Source organism: Hipposideros armiger, unplaced genomic scaffold, assembly GCF_001890085.2.
Source record: "Hipposideros armiger isolate ML-2016 unplaced genomic scaffold, ASM189008v1 scaffold_263, whole genome shotgun sequence".
Lineage (NCBI taxonomy): Eukaryota > Metazoa > Chordata > Mammalia > Chiroptera > Hipposideridae > Hipposideros > Hipposideros armiger.
In genome coordinates, this window is record NW_017731613.1 from 178,159 (window position 1) to 201,615 (window position 23,457).

Genomic DNA, 23,457 nt, shown 5'->3' on the forward strand with positions numbered 1-23,457 from the left:
GACTTTCTTAGAGCACTGTTACATCACAAAGTTTCTTAGAGCACTGTTACATCACAAAGCTTTCCTGTTCAATGTCCTTATGTGTCTGAGGAGGATTAAACAAAACAAAAGTTTTAAAGGACGTTGAGGGTTCCTATTGAGTGGGTATTTGTATTTTTATCTTACCATTTGAGAAAACAATTCTTGTCCTGCTTTGGGTTGTCCTGATTATCAAAGGCAAAGCCTTCATAGATCACTGTTCTTTCTGACCCAGCTTGGCAATTTTTAGGAAGCTATGTGGTGAGGTAGAGCAGATGAAACATGTTTGCCTTGTGTCAAAATGACCTGTATATAAATTAATGTAACAGGCGTTGTCTAGATTTTACCTTGGTTACAAAATTTCTGCAGAAATTAAATTGACATGTTAAAATACATTCAATTTAGTTTTGCTGTGGAAAATATAAGTAAATATTTAGCATCAGATACACACACACACACACACACACACACACACACCCACCCACCCCCAGGGTTTGAATTTGATACTCCACACAATAAAATAATTCTTGTGCAGAGGTCTGGGTGATAATTCTTTCTTGTTGACAGCGTGGGCAATTTCCATGCATAAATAATGCATGGAATATGAGATTCATAAACCGCACTGACCGAAGTGAATAATGATTCTGTAAAGATTCTGTAAGTCTCAATTTCTATGAAAACCAGACCTGCTAGAATGACGAGTCATTTTTAAAAGCCCACCTTTATGGGGCATATCATACTAGAGACCATTATATTTGTAAAAGAAAAAAAAAGCCAATTGCACAGAATGAAAGATTGTGTTTCAGTTTGTTTCTACTGGTAGATTTTTCTCCTAGCTTATTTCTATTGTGTGAACCTAGAGATGCATACTGAGCTCTGCAACTTCACATGTGTGATGAATGCATGGAGTTACTGATGTTTCCTCTTACACTGTATAACGTACAGAGCAGACAAACAATTTGCAAAGGATTGCTTTGAAAAACTATAAGGGATAAGGTTATCGCCTCCAAGCCTGATTAGATAAAAATGGGTTCTCTAATGAGGATATGATTGCTAGCTTCAAGCTGTATGATTCCTTGCTGGAAATGCCACTGATTTTCTGAGAGCATTTCAAGGGATGGATTTGGGAATGGAAGAGCAGGCACTGGCCCAGAAGTCATATGTACTCACATATATTCCACTCCTGGCTCTTATCTATTAAACCGTAGACTCTCTTCTAGGTTCAGTTTTCCTGTATGTGGTAGGGATATGGTGGCTGTCCTTCCTGATACAGTATAATTGTGAGGATCACATGACAAAATACATGAATACCATAGAAACATGTATATAATATAGTTATACAATTGTTATAATTTATCTTTAATCACCTGGACTTACACAATCCCCATGAAATATTTTGATATTTGATGAAAAGCCAAGTGAATATTTAAAAAAGTGATTGATTTCCAAAGGACAACTTTAAGTTTTTTAAATTGGCCTATTTACAAAAATAAAAATGAATGATGCTTTCTCTGTGAATTAAGTTTGCAAAGACTTAATGCAACAAAAGCAATTATTGGTAGAGAATTTTTTGAAAACCAGATATTCTCATAGGCATATAGAAAATATTTGTGAATGGTTTGTGTTATTTCTGAGGTTTGTGTATTTTAAGGCTCCTGGATTACTTATTCAGATTTGCTCCCATCTTCTCACCTATTCTCAAGTGCCATTATTCAGGGTGGTATGGGCAATGTGGCTGTCTTCAAGCAAAACAAAACCGAAACCAAAAAGCAAAAAACTTGTCATATTTCACCCTTCTTCTAGAGCCATGGCTGCTCTATTTGCTTAATATCTTTATAAACACAGACATGTATTTCATTAATTCACTTGTTCAACGTCAGATATTTGTTGAGCATTTATTATGTGCCAGGGCAGTGGAGATAGAGCTGTGATAAAAGCAGTGCTTGTCTTCATGGAGCTTGTGTTCTTTTGATGAAGACAGACAATGAACTAAAAGGATGAGTCATGCTAACGTGGAGTAGAGAGTGTTCTCACAGAGATAACAGCCATTACAAAGACCTGAGACAAGTGTGGTTGACATAATGGAAGAACAAGAGGTCAGGATGGAGTAAGAGAAAGAGCGATGGAGCAGTAGGCAGGGTCAGATAATGTGGAGGAGTTGAGACCAAGAACACTGAATTTTATAGACTCGGCGCACATAAAAGTATTCATGACTTTTTGCTACTCATTTAACATAACTTTTTCTCAGAACACGATACTTAATAAAGGTGACATGAAATTGTAGTATTTTTATATCACAGCTTCAGGCAGATACACTAACTCATTGGGCACATGGGTTTTATTCAGAGAATAACATAAAGGACATATTGGAATTGTGCACCATTTGGGGATGAATTCACCATGTTTGGCTTTGTGTAACTACATGAAGCAAGAGGGGTGGAAGGGTAGCATCTTCCATGATCTTCTGTTTGTTGAATGCACATGCTCTATCCATGTGTTTCTATCCATGCCCTTATCTAATTTATTTTACCAAAGGAACGGGATAAAATGGTACAAAGCATTGCAACCTACATGTACAAAATCACTTTCAGATTCTTATTCCAAAGAAGGCTGTTGGCGTAAAGAACTTAAGGGTTTTATGTCCAGAATAATCTCTCTCTTTCCTTCTCTCCCTCTTTTCCAGGATTGTGCTGCTCACAAACTTCTTGTTTGTGCAATATCTCAAAGAATAGCTAGATTGCTGAGGAAATTTTACAGCACTTTTCATGCTAATTTACTTCCTACTCTGTTGCATGCTGGAGGCATATTCTCTGACTGGAGGTAGAAATCACTATTTTTGGATTGGGCAAAGGGAGGGGCATGAGTCTTTTTGGCGCAGAGGATGATTCCCGTGCAGTTGGGTTGTGGACATGTGATTTTAGATTTAAGTCACTGTTGAATCCCAGAGAAGGTTAAGATAGTAGGATGATTCAAATATTTATTTTATTCATTGAGAAAAACAATGTTATTCTAGCTACAAGAGTAGATTACATGTAATAGTTAATCCAGTCCCAATAATGAAGATAAACCTCCCAGATGTTGTTATGTGGAATTTCTTCTTTATTATCTTACACTGCTAATGCCAGATATATATTTTTTTAAATTTTGGAAATATTTATAAGTAGTGTAATCAATGTGCTAGTCATTTTCCAAAAGTCCCTCTTAGTCTGCTATCAGCTATACTCAGAAGTTTAAGTCCAAATTTACAAACTCAAATGATTTAGGCACCAAACAGGTAACATAAATGAATGGAAAAGGCAGAGTATAATATGATAGGGAGTGGCGGGAACCATGGTGAAGGAGAAAATATGTGCCATGTCTAAAGTGGTCCAAATTAAAATTTGTTTCTCAAAACATGATTGTGGCAAAATGAACACATTTGTAAGCCATGTTGCTGTTATGGATTGCCAGATTGTAACATTTGCATATTTATTTTTTTCAAATAACTCACCTGGTAAGAGAAGAAGAAATAACTAGATGTATTCCAGGGTAAAAGAGGATTTCTTAATCTTTATTTAATGTAGAAATATCAGACCAGACCATGTTTATGGGGAGAAAATATTATATTTTATTATATATATATAAATATTATATTTTCTGGAGGGAAGAAAAAGAATGCATCGAACAAGTGCCAAACCTGGCAGACACATGTGGAGATGTAGAATTCAATTTTATGGAAGATAAATGGGTTCTTCCGAGCCTGACGCCTAGCTCTGAGGTTCAGTGAACGTCTCACCTCTCAAGGCTGTGCTCAAAAATAATATCAAGGAAGCTTCCTGTGACTAGTACATTTAATAAGACAAGCACCCTGGCGCTCCTAATCCACTTAACCTTGTTCTACTTCTGCTTCTACCTATAATACTAACCCACAACACTAATATAACAATAGTTTTGGCATATAGACACTAATATGATAATATTAGTGTTATGGCCATTTTCCTTACTAGGATGTAAGTGAGATGAGGGCAGACATTGTCATTTGTATCCTCCGATGTATCCCAAGGTCCTACAATAGAACTTGAAACACGGTCGCCTCTCCATAAATATTTGTGGATTGAATGAAAATGTGAGAGAACACACATATGGATAATTACAAGTAGTAAATAAATGTGCTGTTGGGTGATTTCATATTCCTGCAAAACAGGAAAAAGTCATCTATTTAGAGATAAGGATTTGAGGGAGTAGCAAAGTCTTTGAGTGGAATGATAAAGTTAATGACACCTTAGGAACCGGAAGCCATGGCCAGAGCATCGTCTGGCCTACTCCATGAAACCCTATTGGAGGCTGGGCACTTTACTGTTGCCATGGTAAGCTTGGTTCTGTGATTTTTTTCTAGCAGGACCCTACAGCCTGTGGCACAAGAAACATGTACTTAAATTGAACTGAAATAGTGGATTGGAAGTGGCCCAAAGACAGGGAACATTGATAACAAGACTATGATTAAAGCATCAATATGCTATAGTCTAAAGAAAGAAAGGAAGCGATGGCCAGGCATTACCCTGGGAGAAAATGGAGGGTTTGTGAAGTACGCAGTGATATCAGAGAGGACAGCAGGCAAGTATACTTGGAATAGGGTGTGAGAACATTGTGGTTCGAGTAGCCCTCTTTAAAGCAAGTTCCACAAGAGCAGGGGTTTTGTCAGCTTGGATTATCGCTGTATACACAGAAGTGCTTGGCACATAGTAAGTCATATGTGAACGTGAGAGTAGGTTCCTATGGTAAAGGAGAGGTAAAGACGTTTGAGATGAGAGGGAAAAGACTATCAATGATCAAATTGCTGAATGATTTACACCTGGATTAAATGCTCCTCTGAAGACAGGACAATTGGATCCAGGCCTAGTGTTAAAGACTTTAAAGAGCAAGCCCATGTGGTGAGGAGGTCTACACCTGGGAGGTAGGATGGAGGGTAGAAGGCCTGAACTTTGAAAAAAGTGGGGTTTTCTGTATCCAAGAAGAAGAAGAATGGCCTTGAAGTGACAAAGGCTATTTGATCCACTTGATTTTGCCCCCAATGCCTGAAATATAGAGGAATGGCAGATAAAACAAATTCTCCAAAAAGTGACATCAGGAAAAAGCAAAATTTCATTTAAGGCAAAGGGGTAGAAGTAGCATTCAGTGCACACTTGGTTGTATAAGAGGACTGATTTACAATGGAAGCATTTGACTTGTGGGGCATGGTAAAGAACTAAAAGAGGATTGGAGAGGGGGCAAGGGGCAATTGCATGGGGAGGAAATTCTTCTGATGATAAACTGTCAAGTAGAATGGGCAGTGACGTGTCAGTAGCCCTGAAGAAGGACTGATAAATTTATCCTACTGTAATACCCAGTGTTTTGAGAAAATTCAAGCTATATTTTACTGACATTAGCATCTCTTATTTGTAACTAAAACAAATGTATTGTTATGCTCTGAGAGTGTCACTATAATTAATGCTTATTTATTGGGCATTATGCTAAGCACTTCGTTGCATTATCTCATGTAAGTCTTAGCCTATGAGGTGACTACTATCGTTATCCATAAACTGGGACGCACTGAGAATGAGGTGCTCAACCAAAGCTACAGATAACAAGTGAGAGTGGTAAGACTTAACCACAGGAGGTTTGATTTTTACATCCCTCATTCTTAACCACAAATATACCTGCTATGCTTTACATCCCAAATTCTCCATATTTTAATTTAAAATAGGTTTCCCTTCTTAATTTACATTCCAAGTTTTTAGTGCATTGGAATATACATTCCAAAGGCATCTGACACTGCCAGGCTTACTCAGACACAACTCCCAGTGGTATAAACATGAGCTGTAAGGCAATACTCAACTTTGAAGACATGTGCCGGGAGTGCAAAATAGAGTGCTGTTTTTAAATAGAAACGAAATCATTTGAAGTTTTGGTGCAAATACATATGAAAAAAATTCCACTGAAAATGAACAGATTCTAATTTACTGGCTTAACAGTATATGGGAATTGGGAAAGGGAGTAAAGATAAGGAGAACTGACTTTTCTTTATATGTCTACTATATATTTCAGATACATGGCTTCTATGTATAATCTAATTAAATTCACTAACAATTGTGTGAGGTATGTATATAAATGAGGAAACTCAGTTTCAAAAAGGTTGAGATCATACAGCTATTAATTGGTGGATTTAGGATTTTTTAAATCAAGTGCAAAATATTCTAAAACTTTCATTTTCTTCCACTATCCTATGCTTTTTGATAGGAATATTATCCAATTAGTCGAATTTAGCTCTGTGCATACGTTTTATGGGAAATTCTAAGTAAATGAAAGGGCATTTGGTTAAATGTAGATGTGCCAGATTGTTTTAATACACATAGCAAACCAAACTGAAATTTGACTGCCTCATCCAAAAAGAAAAGCTGAACTTTATGGGAAATTTATTGATAAATTAAACATATTCCATTTCTCTTTATGTTATAAAGGTTTAATTAAAATACAAATGTTGATCTTAAATGAAAACAACAACAACAATAATTAACATTTATCAAGCATTTGCTGTGTACCAGGCTCTGTGATAAGTACTTTCCATATACATTAAATTAATCATCACAAGTCCACAGGGCCCTTCATATCCTGACTTCTGACTGTCTCTCCAGCCTTGATCAGCATGTTTTTTTATCAGTGGTTTCCACAACGCTGATCCACAGATTGGTGCTAGTCTGGCCTCAAAAGGATACAGCCTAGATCTAAGAAAGTAAGCATGCCAGGAGAAGAGCCTAAAAATATTCATCTTAAATAAGTTCCCTTAACAAGTGAAAGCTTTCTCTAACATGACAAAGTACGTACATATCTTACTGATTTGATATTCAGTCTGTTGTGTTCATCAGTCCTTAGGTTACACATGGCTCAAATAATTAATTCCACACTGGTATGTTACACATGAGTTGAATCAAAACACTGCACATGTTTAATAAACCTAGGGTAGTAGAGTTTAATTTTCCAAGATATTGATCCACTCTTAGAAATGAAGATTATGTCCAGGACACCCAACTCTCAGAGTGTAGACAGCTTTTTTTCTTTTTTTAACTCTAGGTGACAACATTCAAATCTGATTTATTTGATCTCTTGAAGATTTATACTTAGCCAAATATAAAACAATCAGATCATTATATTGTGAATTGCGAAGGATCCCATTGGTCCAATAGAAGGATCCTACTAGAACACTAGAGTTCTAGTGTACACATTGGGGCTACAGTAGTATATTTACTACATAGAAAAACTGAAGTATACTCCACTCAGGTTGCTGAAATTCCTGGTGACATTGATCTGATGTAACAGTTAAACTATTCCTTTGTATCTTTGGAGTAATTTGGAATATTAGCTGTCCCAAATTATGGGTCTAGAAAGTGAGTATGTATACTCAAATACACAGTCACATTATAATAAAAAGTTTTTTGTATAAGTCTGACATTTATTGATATGTTTATTTGAATATTTTTACCCAATATTGGCTACTTGGTGAACCCAACATAAATAGCATGTGAACTTTAGTGATATTTATATACAGAGTTGGCCTTAATTAAAACAGGCCTACAGAGTATAATTTGAAGGGTACATGGTAGCATATCATTTCTTTAAAATAATGTCCTTTTTTGGCCCTACCTTCATGTAAAAAATTGATTTATTACTCTGAAGCAAGGTCTTGAAAGACACTGATAAAATATACATGTTACCTGTGAAACATCGAGCACTACTTTCACATTGGAATTCAACTGTTGTATTGATAACTTTTCACTTTTTACAGACAGTTACTACTGTCTGACCATCTCATTATAGACCCTACATGACCTAATTTACAGGGTTCAGAGAATTGCATTGTGATATTTATAAATGAAGCAAAAAAAATAAAAGGCATTATCTCTCCATGTTTAGGGGACAATACAAATATATATGTAGTCTTCTAAAGATCTCTATTTTCCAGGAAATATCTTTAAATAATGCCCCATTCTTCCATATTTCTTTGAATTCAATAAACCATTTAACATAGTATAATAGTGAAGTGACTAGTATTTGGACTAAAGGCATTGACATAATTCTTAGTTTTCCTCATAAAGAAATGGTTGGGTTGTGTTCTCCATGGTGCGCAAAGCTACTGAAGAGCCCACACCTGGGGTGAGGTCGTGATGAATGTCTGGCTGGAACACTTTAGTTTTGTCTTATAGAATATCGTTACCCCAGAGTAAAGAAAGAGTTGACTATTATCCTCTTGTTATTTTCTGCATAGACTTTCCAAATAGCATTTCAGCTGCTTATATTTCTTAATAATACATGGTGTTGTCAGTGGATAAATGTTCCATGCATTTTTAAATGAGACTGAGTATTCAGTAAACAAAGCAAATAACCAATAGACATATGAAAAGATGCAACTTCACTCATCATGAGAGAAATGCAAATTAAAAACTACACTGAGAAACCACCTCACTCCTGTTAGAATGGCTATCATCGATAAATCAACAAACAAGTGATGGTGAGGATGTGAGAAAAGGGAACCCTTATGCGCTGTTGGTGGGAATATAAACTGGTGCAACAACTATGAAAAACTGTATGGAAGTTTCTCAAAAAATAAAAAAATAGAACTACCTAAAGATCCAGCAATTACACTTCTGGGTATTTATCTGCAAAAACCCGAAACACTAATTTGAAAAGATATATGCACCCCTATGTTCATAGTAGCATTATTTACAATAACCAAAATATGGAAGCAACCTAAGTACCCATCTATAGATGATTGGATAAAGAAGATGGGGTACATATATGCAATGGAATAGTACTCGGCCATAAAAAATGAAATCTTACCGTTTGAAACAACATGGATGGACCTAGAGAATATTATGCTGAATGAAATAAGTCAGAGAAAGACAAGTACCATATGATCTCACTTATATGTGGAATCTAAAGAAGAAAATAAACGAACAAACAGAAACAAACTCATAGATACAGAGAACAAACTGATGGTTGTCAGATGAGCAGGGGGTTGGTGGCCTGGGTGAAAAAGGTGAAGGGATTAAGAAGCACAAGTTACTATATTTTGCCATATGTAATGAGTACTTTTTGCCCAAATTTGTGAGGGAAAAATAAGGATGTGCATTATACATGGGGAGTACTAATTCCGTAGCTATATAAATGTTTTTAATCTTTTATTTATGCTTATGAGTTAAAAGTGTAACTCTAAAAATCAATAATGATACCTGTATGCAAAATAATACCCTGGAATATGATAATCAGTTTCAGTGAACTTAGGACAAACTTACAACGACGGGGTTTCTTGGCCTTCTATGATGCATAAAAATATCATAAATTTGTTAACTGGTACATAAAACTTTTTGTACCTTGTATCTGTTCTAGTGTTTTGTAATTGTTACATAAAATTTCTTATATGTTAAAAAATAAATGCTAAAATTCCTTTATAATACAAAAAACAAGTACCTAAATATAAACAAATAAAAATGTGAATTAAAAAATTAAAAGTTTTTTTTTCCCTTGAAAGTTTGGGCCAAAAACTTGGGTGTGCATTATACATGGGAGCACATTATACATGGCAAATATGGTACTACTTACAAAATAGTCGTGGGGATGTGAAGTGCAGCATAGAGAATATAGTCAATAATATTGTAATAACTATGTATAGTGCCTGGTAGGTACTAGACTAATCAGACGGATCACTTTGTAAATTATATAAATGTGTAATTACTATGCTATACCCCTGAAACTAATATGAAATAATATTGAATGTCAACTGTAATTGAAAAAAAAACAAACAGATTTCTAAGTTTGTATTTGGTTACATATGAAAGTGAAGAGTTTATTGTACTATCTGTTGCAATGAATATTTTATGGATAAAGAAGAAAGGGAAATACAGTAATTATATATTATGTGTCAGACAAGGCTATGTTTAATTTTATATTCCTTTTTGGACTTCCAAAGAATAATGTATATGATCATCATAAACTCTTGATCTATTGTAGAATCACAATTGTTCAGAGATATTTTGTATTCAGGGAGGTACCATCTTAGAGAGGGAGAAGGTAAGATTTCATCAGTCTTCCTCTGCGTTTAGTTACCATTCTCATGCTGCTTTTTTTCCTTTTAAGAACTCCTTTGCAAAATTTCATCAACCAAATAAGTTTTGCTCTTAGGTTGCGTAGTAAAATAAAGAAAATGATTCATGCATTTATTCATTCTTTCATCTAGATTGTGTTCATTGAATATCTGCCTTGTGCCAGATGCTGAGAACATCACAATTAACAAGGCATGAGTTTGCACTTAGGAGATCTCAGTCTGGTGCAGAGAGGCAGACAAGACAGCCAAAAATGACAATACCGTGTGATAAAGACAGTAATAGAGACATGCACCTTCCTAACTGCCTTCAGAGATGGGATGGTAGACTTGAAGTTGTGGTAAATATATTTCCAGGAAGGCTTCCAAGAGGCAGTGAAGCATGAGTTACCTTGAAGAATAAGTACAAGATGATCAGCAAGCTAGAAGAAAGAGATTCCAAATGGTATTAGTAAATTAAAAGAAATGGTGTCATGGAAAAGCATGGCATATTCCAGGAACTGAAGTAGGTCAGAATGGTGGAAAGTGAGGTGCTTTAGGGGAACATGAGTAGATACACAGCTGAAGACCTTGTATAGACCAGATTACGAAGTGGCTTACAGGTCATGCTAAGGGTTTTAGATATATAAAAGGCTATGAAGAACCCCTGAAGAATCTTGAGCAGAAAGGGTGGAAGGTTAGATTTTAAAAAGTTTATTCTAGCATAAGAGAGGAGAATGGAGAGGACCTGCCAGACAGGAGTCAAAATTATTAGTCAGAAGGTTTTAATAAATGGTGTCATTCTATTCGAGGGCAGTAACAGTGGGCATGTTGAAAAGGAGACAAAAGAGCTGAGATGATTAGGAGTTGAACAGGACCTTGTTACTACTGATGTGGAGGCAAGGAGGGTGAGAACATTTTCTTGGATATGGCTCTTTTTACTGGTAAGAGAAACATTATAGCAGGAAAAATGGGTTTGTTGAAGCTTGCAGAGAGGATATAGCTCAACCAGGTTGTACATGTTGGCTCTGAGCAATTCTCCGGACATTCTGGCCAATGGCTAAGACTATAAAGGAGAGAAAAGCCTAGTGGGTAAGAACACAGACAATGGAACTGGATTTTCTGGGCATAAGCCCTAGACGTACTACTGTTTACTAGCCAGGGTATATACAGAGAAGTACTCACTGAATATAAGCCTCAATTTGCCCATATATACATTATGTAAATGATTGTTATAAACATTAAATGAAATATTTCATATAAAAATGCATAGGTGCTCAACAAATTTTGCTGCTGTTATTGTCAACAGAAAAATAGACAGTATTATTTATGAATCTTATGTTCAAAAGAAATAGATTAGAGCGACAAATTTAGGGCTGTGGATTTGAGAGTCATCAACATGTGAGTGGTTCTTTACCTTTTAACCCAGAGTCATCATATCAGTTGTGCTTCTCTTCTGGTTTTTAGCTGGACTTGTTTATATTTCTGTGGTCAGCTGTGGGTTGCTGAGTTGTCATGAGCTTTCTCATATGTTGGAAGGTTGACCAGCTATTGACTGGTTTATAATGGCCTCAGTTATTTTTCATATGTGTCTCAAATTCCTCTGGTAGGTTTCAGTATGTGCTCATGGAGGGCAGATGCACAAAGCAGACAAGTCCAACTACGTATGAAAATACATACATATTCTTATCAAACTTTTGCTTTCATGATGACTGATAACATCCCTTTGGGTATAAGAAGTCACACGATCTCAGAGTCAGACTGGGAGGAGACTACAATGTTAGAGGAAACAGTTTTCCTCATTGTAGAGGAAAAAGTATAGGAGGCATTCATTGATTACCAATAATGCAGTCAGTCAATCAATCTATCAATCAATCATTCTGCCTATTAACCTAAGACATAAAATCACAATCTGACCATAAGGTAAAATTAGATTTCTTCTTCCTTTCATAAACTTGACTCTTTCTATTGCATGATTTCTCCTCCTCCACCCCCACTTGCTATGTGTGTGTTGTTGCTCTTTTGTGTCTTTTTGTGGAAAGTTTCTGTATCAGATTTCTCAAGTAGTCACTTTAAGCCTTCCTTTGTTAAAAGCTACATTTAAAATAGCATTTTGATAACAATGATTACTAGCCTGGATTCATTCAATCCATAAATATTTATTGAGCATTTGCAATCTTCTCAATCCTGTTTTAGGTTCTAGGAATAGTGGTGAACAAAATAGACATGTTTCTTTACCTCATGAATTTGCATTCTAGTAGGGGAAACAGACAATAAACAAGTAACCAAGAAATACATAGATGTTTTCTGAGTATGATATAGTGTACGAGAAATACAAGGTAAAATGAGCTCATCAGGAGTGATGTAGGGTCATTAGGAAAGGCTTCCCCGAAGAGATGTGTTTTGAGCTGAGACATCCAGGGTGAGGTCTCAGTCATGCAGAGATCTAGGGAAAGAGTGTTCTAGGTGGAGAGACTACAAAGTGCCGAAGGCCTGGGGTGGAAAGAAGCTTAGTTCATTGGAATATTAGGAAGCAGATTAGATTGCTGAGTAAGGATGAATGAATATGAGAAAAGGTCAGACCTCTGGAGCCTTGTATGCGATGGTAGCGTTTGGCATTTATTGCGAATACAAAGGGAAGCCATTGGAGAATTTTAAGCAGGAGAGTGACATGCTATGATTTTTGAGCGGTGAAGTTCATTGGAACAGCCTAATGACTACACTTCTGCCTCCTGGGCTAAAATCCTCTTCTGCCTGGAGCGATGACCCTTACAGATCTTTCCCATAAAAATCAGCTTGATTGATACAGTGGTTTTCTAGTCACTGCCAGTTTAAAATTAAATTTCTCTAGATAAACTATTTAGACAAATTCAATTGTTATCACTATCTCAGTTACTGTTCACAATTTAATACATTTTCTTCAAACCTCCTCCTCATCAAAAAACTCCAAGGGCTTTGTATTTCACCCATTACCTAGAGAGTGAAAATTGTTTACAAGGAGCACAGGAAAGTAGGAAAAAATGGAAGAGTTTTCTATCTGATGTATAATCAATCCACTGCCAGCCCTGTCTGCTGGTGTCCTCCCTATGGCTCTGCTGGCTTGATTCTGAGTCCCCCATGAACCCCCCGCACCCCAAAAGTCACCTGCTGTTGGAATATCTAGGAGGCATGCTCTTTCTGCAACTACTCATCCTTTAGCAGTAGGCCTATTCACTGTTAGCTGATAAAACACATTCACCTCACTGAGTGGTTTCTTGGTGGGCAGGTGGGGAAGTAGGGAGGAGTGGGGGGAAGGGATAGATGGAAAACATGACTTGCAGACTTGCTGTCATCATTGGCTTACTCTAGCTCACTGAAAACCAAGGAATTACTGGAAAACCAACAGCTGCACTCCAGGAACCTGAGGGTAAGCTTTGTCTTACCCAGATTAGCTTCAACATTTTGCCTGCCTTTTACACTTGTCTCCTATGCTTTAGCAGCTTACCCTATGCTCAGTGATGTACAGTGGCACACTAGCCTTATGTTTAAAACTATCCCCTGACCCCATTTCAAGAACTATTATCTGGTGGTTGGGAGAATATTTTCAAGGGAATATTCATGCACAAAGTAGACCTCCCTATGAAGAGCAATTTATCAAGCAAAATAAGTGCTAAGGATGTGACACTCCCCCAAGGAAAGTACAAAAATTTCTAGTGCTCTAAAAAGACTCTTTCATCCTAGAAAAATCCTCTTATCCATCCAACTTCTTTTACTCACCACCTCCTGCAGGTAGGAGAGGTCTAAAAGAGAGGTCCAAAACATTTGTATTTTTTTCTGGCTTCATCAATTGCCCCTGTCTTACCACAGAAAATATCTAAATTCAGTTTAGCCATTTGCATTTTTTTTCTCTGAAAACTAAGCTGGGAATTGTCACAAGAAAGGAATGCAAATAACAAATTATTGCTACACATAAATACTTCATATGCTATACTATTACATATGATTTTTAAAAGGTGGATTTTCATGCTGTGCTAACAGCAGCTTATGGGGTGGTGGAGTGGGTTGAGGCGGGGGGGGGGTGAGGCACATGTAGAAGCAAGGAAAGGGGTTAGGAGGCCATTATGGAGGATTAGAAAAGAGAATAAATTGGACTAATTAAAACTATCTTTTATTTTCTTCCATAGATAACCTAGAAGAAAGATAGGTACATTGTAGGCACAGAACTTTTCTTTTGGCTTATCACTTTAAAGGGAGCATCTGACTCTTATCTAAGCTTTAGGTGTACCCTGAGGAAGAGTGAGGAACCCTGGGCAGGAAAAAAATTATAGCCTTTTAGAGGTGTCTGGGGCATTAACTTTATTGCAGAGTTATACAATCTAGTAAAAATATTAACATGAAATGGTTTTAAGCAAAAAGCATTTATCCATAGGCCTTTGAAATTTCTGACTAGGCATTTAATGGTTGAATTTTATTGTTAGTTTAAGTAGGATATAAAATCTGAAAGAAAAGTGAATAATCTAGAATCTGAGAATATAAGCAATTGCTAATTAATTAGCAACTCTAAGTAGATGGACTTAAACTTTAACAATTTCTGAAGAGTTTGTAAATTTTGGTTATATGCCCTTTAGGAAAAGTTATATTGATATTTTTATTTAAAAATATCAGTTGATTTTTCATTTTTAAAGAAAATATATTAGGACAAATGGATGGTCATTGTATCTCTACTTTAATAACCCAAAAAGCTAGGTTATTTAATTCTTGGAGGCAAAGTCAGAGAATAATAAAACAGAAAAGCTTTACCTTTATAAAAAATAGATAGAAAATGTAATTATTATTTTAACTTGAACTAATGCATTATGTCAATGCCCTAATACTTTTGGTATCAAATTCACCTAATAGCATTGGTGTCAAATTCAATTTTTTAGTATACATGTCCAGTGAGCAATGAATTTAAGACCAAACCCCATCACAATAAATATTGGTGTTTGTACAACTACACACACATACACACACACACACACACACACACACACACACACACACTCCCCTAAAAGCCCTGGAAGGGCCTCTTAGGAACAGAGCTTTATTGACCTGTTATATATATATATTTTTTTTCATACTATAGACAATTCAATTTGACAAATTCTCTTTATTCTCCAATCTCACTTACTATTTGTATCTTAGTGTCTCCTTATCATGTAAAAATACATGACAGTTTAGAATAGTACAAGTGCAGAGTGGAGTTGAATGGCATGACCAATCAGAGCTGAGCTGAATTAAGAAGTTAGTGTTCCAGAAATCACTTTGGTTAAGGTAGGGGTGGGGATCTTAGTGCTTTACCCACTTGACCTCTTGCTCAGACTCTTTTGTAAAGCTCCATGTCAAAGACTGTACCTTTCCTGTAGGGCAGCATTTGTGGTGGAGTATCAGCAATGCAATACTATACCCTTCCTCCCATCAGGCTGCAGTAAATTCAGACAAGAGTTGACCATATGTGGTTTAGAAAGATAATCTACTTGGCTGTGGTTCACATCACTTGGCAGAAACAATACCTTTAGAACCTTTCAATTTAAAGTGTGGTCCATGTAAGGGCAGCATGATGAGTATGACCTTGGAGCTTTTTAGAAATGCAAACTCTCAGGCCCTGCCTCAAAGCTACTGAATTAGAATCTCCTTTTCAATAATATCCTTAGACAATATTAATGTATATTAACATTTTAGAATCTCTGTTCTAGAACAGCAATTCTCAACAATGGTTTCATATTAGAATCTTCTAAGGTGCTTTCAAAAACATAAAAACCAGGTCCCTTCCTCAGGCCAATAAAATCAGAATATATGTGCTAAACTTAAGACATTGACATTTAAGAAAAAAACATTCCTCGCATGATTTTGAAGCTCTCTAGGGCTATGAGTCACAAGAAGGCTTAAAGCCCAGGAGTTTCAACATGGAATTAATTCCAGAAATTGTATATGCTATATTTTACATGCTTTATTTCTCCACTGATGAAATGTGGGAATAGGATCAAAAGAAGTCCAGTGAGATAATTAGACCAAACTGATTGGGCCAGTCTCCTGTCCCAAAGAATGACTGGTTCAGTCACCCATGCCAATCAAAATTTTCTGATTAACAGCCAGAAGTTACAGAGTTGGATTCCCATCTTTGTGCCCAGTGATTCCAGAATGATGTGACTTGGAATGCTCCTGGAGTTGCAAGGCTCTTGTGACACATGCCTGTAATATATCAAAACTTTGTTGACTTTCAAAAGGCAGGGCAGTCTCACTTTCAGACTGACCTTTCTACTAGAAGTTTTAAATAAAGCCCTGTCTTTGTTGTTGTTGTTGCTCCACATTGGTAGTCCCTATTTGAGGACCCTTAGGTCAATCTTGTGGCTGGCTTGCAGATGCTGCATTCTAATTTCTTTAAGAAACCTTTGTGCCAGCAGAGTAAAACCAAAGCTGTTGGGAGGCAGTTTCAAATTATTAACATATATGAGGGGGATGAATGATGTTTGCCAACAAGTTTATGAATATTAAAAAAGAAAAATAAAGTTTTGAAGGTGAGAACTGATTTGAATCGATTAATTTGATAAAAATAGTTTAAGTCAGAGGACTATGGGAAGATGGCAGAGTAGGAAGCACCAGGAATCAGTCTCCCCACCTATGCAACAATTACACTGTCTAATGCAAATATCTAGGAACTCTGGAATGCAGTGAAGGCTTGCAACTTACAGGGGAAACAGGAAAGTATGGTCCCTTCAAAGGAAATCAACAACAACAAAAAACAGGAACTGTCCTTGAAAAAGACCTGATGGAAGATGCTAGACAAAAACTTTAAAACAGACTTCCAGTCAAGATGGCTATGTTCACCCCATCCCATGACCACATCAAAATTACAACTAAATTATAAAACAACCATCATTGAGAACCACCTGAAGACTAGCTGGACAGAATTTCTATAACTAAGAATATAAAGAAGAAGCCATGCTGAGACTAATATGAGGGCTGGCGACATTGAATGGGCTGGTTCCACACCCATGATATGGTGTTTAAAATGAGGAGGGATGTCTCAGCTGCAGAGGTCCTCCCTGAAAAGCAAGGGGTCCCAGCCCAGGGTGCCAGTACAGGGCAAAGATGTCCCAATAACATTTGCCTGTGAAAAACAGTAGGTTTTGTGTCCAGGATAGACAATGGGTTGCTAGAGACCTAGGCACTGCATACCTTAAAGGGCTTGAGCGCAGACTCGCTCACTCACAGACTCACCTGCTCAGAGCCCCAGGGCAGGAGCAAAGCCTTGAAAAGTGCCAGGGATATACGGGGAGGAACTGAATTGACATGCTTCAGGGCAAGGGCTGGAGGGGCAGCTATCTCCAGGAAGGAAGTGCTGGTAAACACAATTATTCCTTTGTTGAGCATTTCCCCCACCCAGTTTGCAAGTGCAAGTAGGTACCAAATCTGAATGCTCCATGGACCTCGTTAAAACTGGTTATGCCATCATGGTGAGTCCCTGAGACCTCACCCCACCCAATTTCTGCACCCAGTCCGAACATCTTTCAGCAGCTTTTCCATACAAATATCCTGCCTCTGCTTGTGCTGCAGACTTTCCTAAAGTCCCTCAAAGGTCGACAAACACCAAACAAGCAGAGGCTGGCCTTAGCATGCACTTCAATTCATACTAAGTGATCCCCAAACTGACACTAGTTGCAACTGACCTCAGTTTGCAGCATAACCTCTCCCAGGCAAATCCAAGCCCAGCATAGGCAGCTACCAACTGTAGATCGCTTTTTAACTCTTAGTAGGTGGCCCCTGGCTGGGCATAGGCAGTGGCTGACTTTTGCCTGAACAGGAGTTCCTCCCACAGATTCCCATAACCAACATGCCAAGTGGTCAGCTTCAGACCACTCCAGAGCACCACCCAATGAATTCCACAAATGACACATCCAAAGGTCAGACTTGGCAAGCATCAGAGCCTTGCTAAAGTGAATCTTACTATGTGGAGTCAGCTCCCAAACTATATCTCATCTGCTGTGGTCATGGCCGTCCTCACAGCCAGTCAGCCTGAGGGTCAATTTCATCCACTGGTGTGCCAACAGCAATCCAGGCTTACCTACAACAAGAGGGCATATACAACCCACACAATGGACATCCCTGGAGCACCCAGCTCAGGTGACAGGGAGAATATGCCATTGGATCCCACAGTACTCCTACATAAGGCCACTCTGTCAAGACTGGGAGACATAGAGGATATACCTGATACATAAAAAGAAATACAGGAGGGTAGCCAAGATGAGGAGATGAAGAAACATGTCCTAAATGAAAGAACAGGACAAAATTCCAGAAAAAAAAAAATGGAGGCAAGCAATCTATCCAAATACACAGTTCAAAACACTGGTTATAAGGGTGCTCAATGAATTTAGGGGTTGAATAGATTAACTCAGTGATGACTTTAATGAGAGACAGAAACTACAAAAGAACCAGTCAGAAATGAAGAATATAATGACTGAAATTAAGAATATATTAGGTAGAATAAACAGCAGATTAGACGAAGCAGAGTATCAAATCAGTGATCTGGAAGACAAGGTTGCAGAAAACACCCAATTAGAAGAGCAAAAAGAAAAATGAATTTTAAAAGAGGATAATTTAAGGGATTTCTGGAACAACCTCAAGCATACATTTGCATCATAGGAGTATCAGAAAGAGGGAGAGAAAAGGATTGAAAACCTATTTGAAGAAATAATGACAGAGAACTTGCCTAACCTGGTGAAGGAACTAGACATACAAGTCCAGGAAGTCTCAAACAAGATGAACCCAAAGAAGCTCACACCAAGACACATCATAATTAACATGCCAACTGGACAGATGCATGCAAAAAAAAATGAAACTGGATCACTTTTTTATTCCATATGCAAGAATAAACTCAAAATTAAAGACTTAAATGTAAGACCTGAAACGATAAAACTCATAAAAGAAACATAGGTAATAAACTCTTTAACATTTCTGTTAGTAATAATTTTTTGGGATATATCTCCTTGGCAAGGGAAACAAACAAACAAAATCAACATATGGGACTGTATCAAATTAAAATGTTTCTGCATGGAGAAGGAAATCATCAACAAAACAAAAAGAAAACCTACTGAGTGGGAGAAGGTATTTGCCAATGATTAATCCTATAAGAGATTAATATCTAAAATATATAAGGAACTCATACAACTTAACACACACATACACACACACACACACAAAATCCAATTTAAATTTGACAAAGGACCTGATAAATGTTTCTCTAAAGAGGACATACAGATGGCCAACAGACATATGAAAAGATGCTCAATGTTACTAATCATCAGAGAAATGCAAATTAAAACCAGAATGAGGTATCACTTTACACCTGTCAGAATGGCTATCATCAATAAATCAGTAAACAACAAGTGTTGGTGAGGATGCGGAGAGCATGGAGCACTGTTGGTGATATTGTAAATTGGTATAGCCACTATGGAAAACAGGATGGATATTTGGGGGTTCCTCAACAAATTACAAATAGAACTACCATATTATCCAGCAATTCAACTTCTGGATATATTCCCCCCAAAACTGGAATCAGAATCTTGAAGAGATATAATACATTCATGTTCATAGCAGCATTATTTACAATAGCTAAAATATGGAAGCAACTCAAGTGCCCAACAATAAATGGGTAAGCAAAATGGGGTATTTAATACAATGAAATATTATTCAGCCTTAAAAAGGAAGGAAATTCTCACATATGCTACAGATAAACCTTGTTTGCTTATGCTAAGCAAAACATGCCAGCCACAAAAAGACAAGTACTGTATGATTCCACATATATGAGGTGTTTAGGATAGTCAGAAGTTATGGAGACAGAAAGTAGAATAATTTCCAGGGGCTATGGGGAGTGGATAATAGGGAGTTATGGTCTAATGGCTATAGAGTTTGTTTTGCAAGATGAAAAGAGTTATGGAGATGGATATTGGTGATGGTTGCATAACCTAATAAATGAATTTAATACCACTGAACCGTACCCTTAAAAATGGTTGAGGTGGTAATTTTATCTTGCAGTATTTCACAATTTAAAAATTAAAAAAAAATTAGAGTATGAATTAATGATTAGTAACTGGCTTTTTTCATTTAAGCCCAATAAATACTTCATTGCATCATCATTTTTTATGTGTATATACAGTGCTTTTTCTACTCTTCATAATACACGCCTCATTAAAAAAATGCCTAAAAATAATTCAGAAGTGAAAAGAATAAAAGAAAAAGAATTTAAATTGAAAATTGTATACGGATATATAAAAGTTAGAAAAAAGATATTTGGAAATTTTGAATCAAAATTACTAGTTTTGAAAACCTGACTGATTAGAAATCATTTATTTCTGAAGAAAAAGTGTTCAATTTGATTTTTACTGTTTTATACTTTAGCCCTGACCAAGGAAGTAGTCCTAAAAGGTGTACTTTAGAGCAAGGCAAAGCCCACTAATTTCAGCTTCCACATTTTGCTTAATAAGATAAGCTTATCTGCTGAAAAGCAAACTATTTCCTATCTAAGGACTAAAATAATTCCTAGATTTTCTATATTGGAAAACTCATTCTAAACCACTCTAAATAAAAATGTTATTTTAATCANTTGTGTTTAATATTGTTGTGTATTATTTAATTCTCTTCACCCTAAGTAGAACAGATTAAAAAAAGAAAAGAATCAACTTGGATTTTAAGTTCCTAATACTGTTTGCTTCATAGCAATAATTATTTGGAAATCAAAGGTAATTTCAGGATTAATAGAAGAAAATGCCTGAGTTTATTGACCTGTTGGAGGTTAAGACACACTGGGGTTCATCAAGTGAAGAAGCTGTGTGTGTGAGTAAAGTTAAGAGAGAGCGTCTCATTGCAGAGGGATATGACGGGCAGCAAGAAGCATTTGCTTAAAGACAGCTATTAATACAGGCTGACTTTTGTGTTGGAAATATGCAAACTTCTAAGTATCCTGCTTTTATAAAAAAAATCTGTATATTAACTATAAGAATTACATCTATATCATGTCACTGGTGGTAAGATTGATTAAAGAATCAAGAGCCAAACCTAGACTGTAGAATTGCAGGTAGAGCAGGATTTCTGGAAGCTGTGAGTGGGTTGGGGTCCTACAGAAATTGTCTTCTCTAGAAGGTGATTTTTGGTTTCAGGGAAGGAGTCATTTGTGTTAGAACATTCCTGGCCATGTCGTATCATTAGCTCTGCTCTGATCCTCTTCTCAAAGAAACTCCTAGTTTAAGTCAAGTATCTCCTCCCTCTTGGGCCCTTTTCCATTCGAAATTACCTTTTTCTTATCATGATATTGACTGATTCCCTTGAATCTAAAATTAAACCCCCAAGGTGCCTTTGTGTAAGAGTAATATGAACTCTTGGGACCCAAGTAAGAGACAAAATTCAGATGCATCTGAAAAATAAGATAATAAGGGCCTGGGATGTGCCGAGTCAGAGTAAATTAAAGTGGTAGTAGAATGGCAGAGATTCATTACCACTTTCCCTTTGAATCTCTGAAAAAGGTTATTAAGAACCTGCACTACGCAAAGCAGTGTACTAGAAGTTGGAGATAAAAATAAAGTAAGAAACAGTTTTGACCCTGATGACATCTTTGAGAAGGGCATTTAAGACAAATAACAGTAGTAATATACCTACGTTGAGTTTTAGAGATTTTTGACATGTCAATGTATGCCTGATAAACTGGTGGGGCAGGAAAGCTACAGGTCTGTATTCAATGGGCCACTGAGTTTCCACAGGAAAGAACTGTTTTCACTCCCAGAATTCAGACATACCAGAGCAAGGCTGAGGTGATGTAGTTTGAATGGGCTCTCTGTAGAGCTCTGAGGAGAGAATTCTGAAGGAACTTAGCCTATGGAAAGCAGGGACCATGGATAGTAGTTTGCACCAGAGGCTTAGTAGACAAAGGGAAGCNTAAGTCCTCATCAGATATATGATTTGGAAATATTTTCTATTATTGTTTTCTTATTCTCCATTTCATTTATTTCCACTCTAAACTTTTTTATTTCCTTCCTTCTGCTTGCTTTGGGTTTAGTATGTTCTTTTCTAGCTTCTTAATGTGGAAGGTTAGGTAATTGATTTGAGATTATTTTTTACTATAGGCATTTATAGCTATAAATTTTACTCTAAGCCTTGATTTAGCTGTCTACCATATGTTTTGGGATGCTATTTTGTTTTCACTCATCTCAAACCTTTTTGTAATTTATCTTGTAATATAGTTTTTAACCCACATGTTATTTACAAATGTTTTGAGAATTTTCTCATATTTGTGAGTTTCCTAACCCTCTTTCTTTATTTGATTTCTAATTTCATGTTGCTTGAACAAAATAATTTGTGTGATTTAAATCATTTTGAATTTATTGAGGCTTTTTTAATGGCCTAACATATGCTTTATTATGGGGAATATTTCATATGCACATGTGAAGAATGTGTATTCTGCTGTTGGTTGGAACGTTCTACATATGTCTGTTTGGTTTAGCTAGTTTATAGTAGTGTTCAACTCTTACATTTCCTTGATCTCCTTTCTAATTGTTTTTTTACTACTGAAAGCAGGCTATTGAGTCTCAAACTATTATTTTTAATGATCTATTTCTCTTCAATTTTGTCAGTGTTTGGTTAATGTATTTTGATGTTTTGTTGTTCCATGCATATATAATTATTTATAATTATTACATCTTCCTGATTGATTGATTGATCCTATTATCTTTATCAAATGTACTTCTTTGTCCTTAATAAAAATTTTTGTCTTAAAGTTAATTTTTCCTGATACTAAAATAGCCATTATTTCTCTCTTTTGTTTACTGTTTGCATCATATATCTATATCCATCATTTTACTTTCAACCTTTTTTCTTTGCATTTAAAGTTTGTCTCTGCTATGCAACATATATTTTGATCATGTTTTTATCCATTCTGTCAATCTCTGCTTTTGATTGGAGATTTTTAAAAATCTACTTATTCTTAATGTAACTATCAGTCTTGTGGTTTTTATGTCTGCCAATTTAGTCTTTGTTTTTTATGTTTTTAATCTTTTTCACTTTCTTTTACTCCATTATTATTTTCTCTTGTATTACATAGATAATTTACAAGTGTACCATTTAATTCCCTTTTATATATAGATGTTGCCAAAAAAAGTATACACATTTTAAGAAACGAAAAAACTATTAAAATTGTAATACTCAATATAAACCGATAAAAGATGAATACAAGTCATGTTTGACTTCTGCAATTACAAAAGGTGCTCAAAGTGGTTACCATCAGTGTAATTTTAATATTTCAATATAGTTTTTTCCTTTCTTAAAATGTGTATACATTTTTT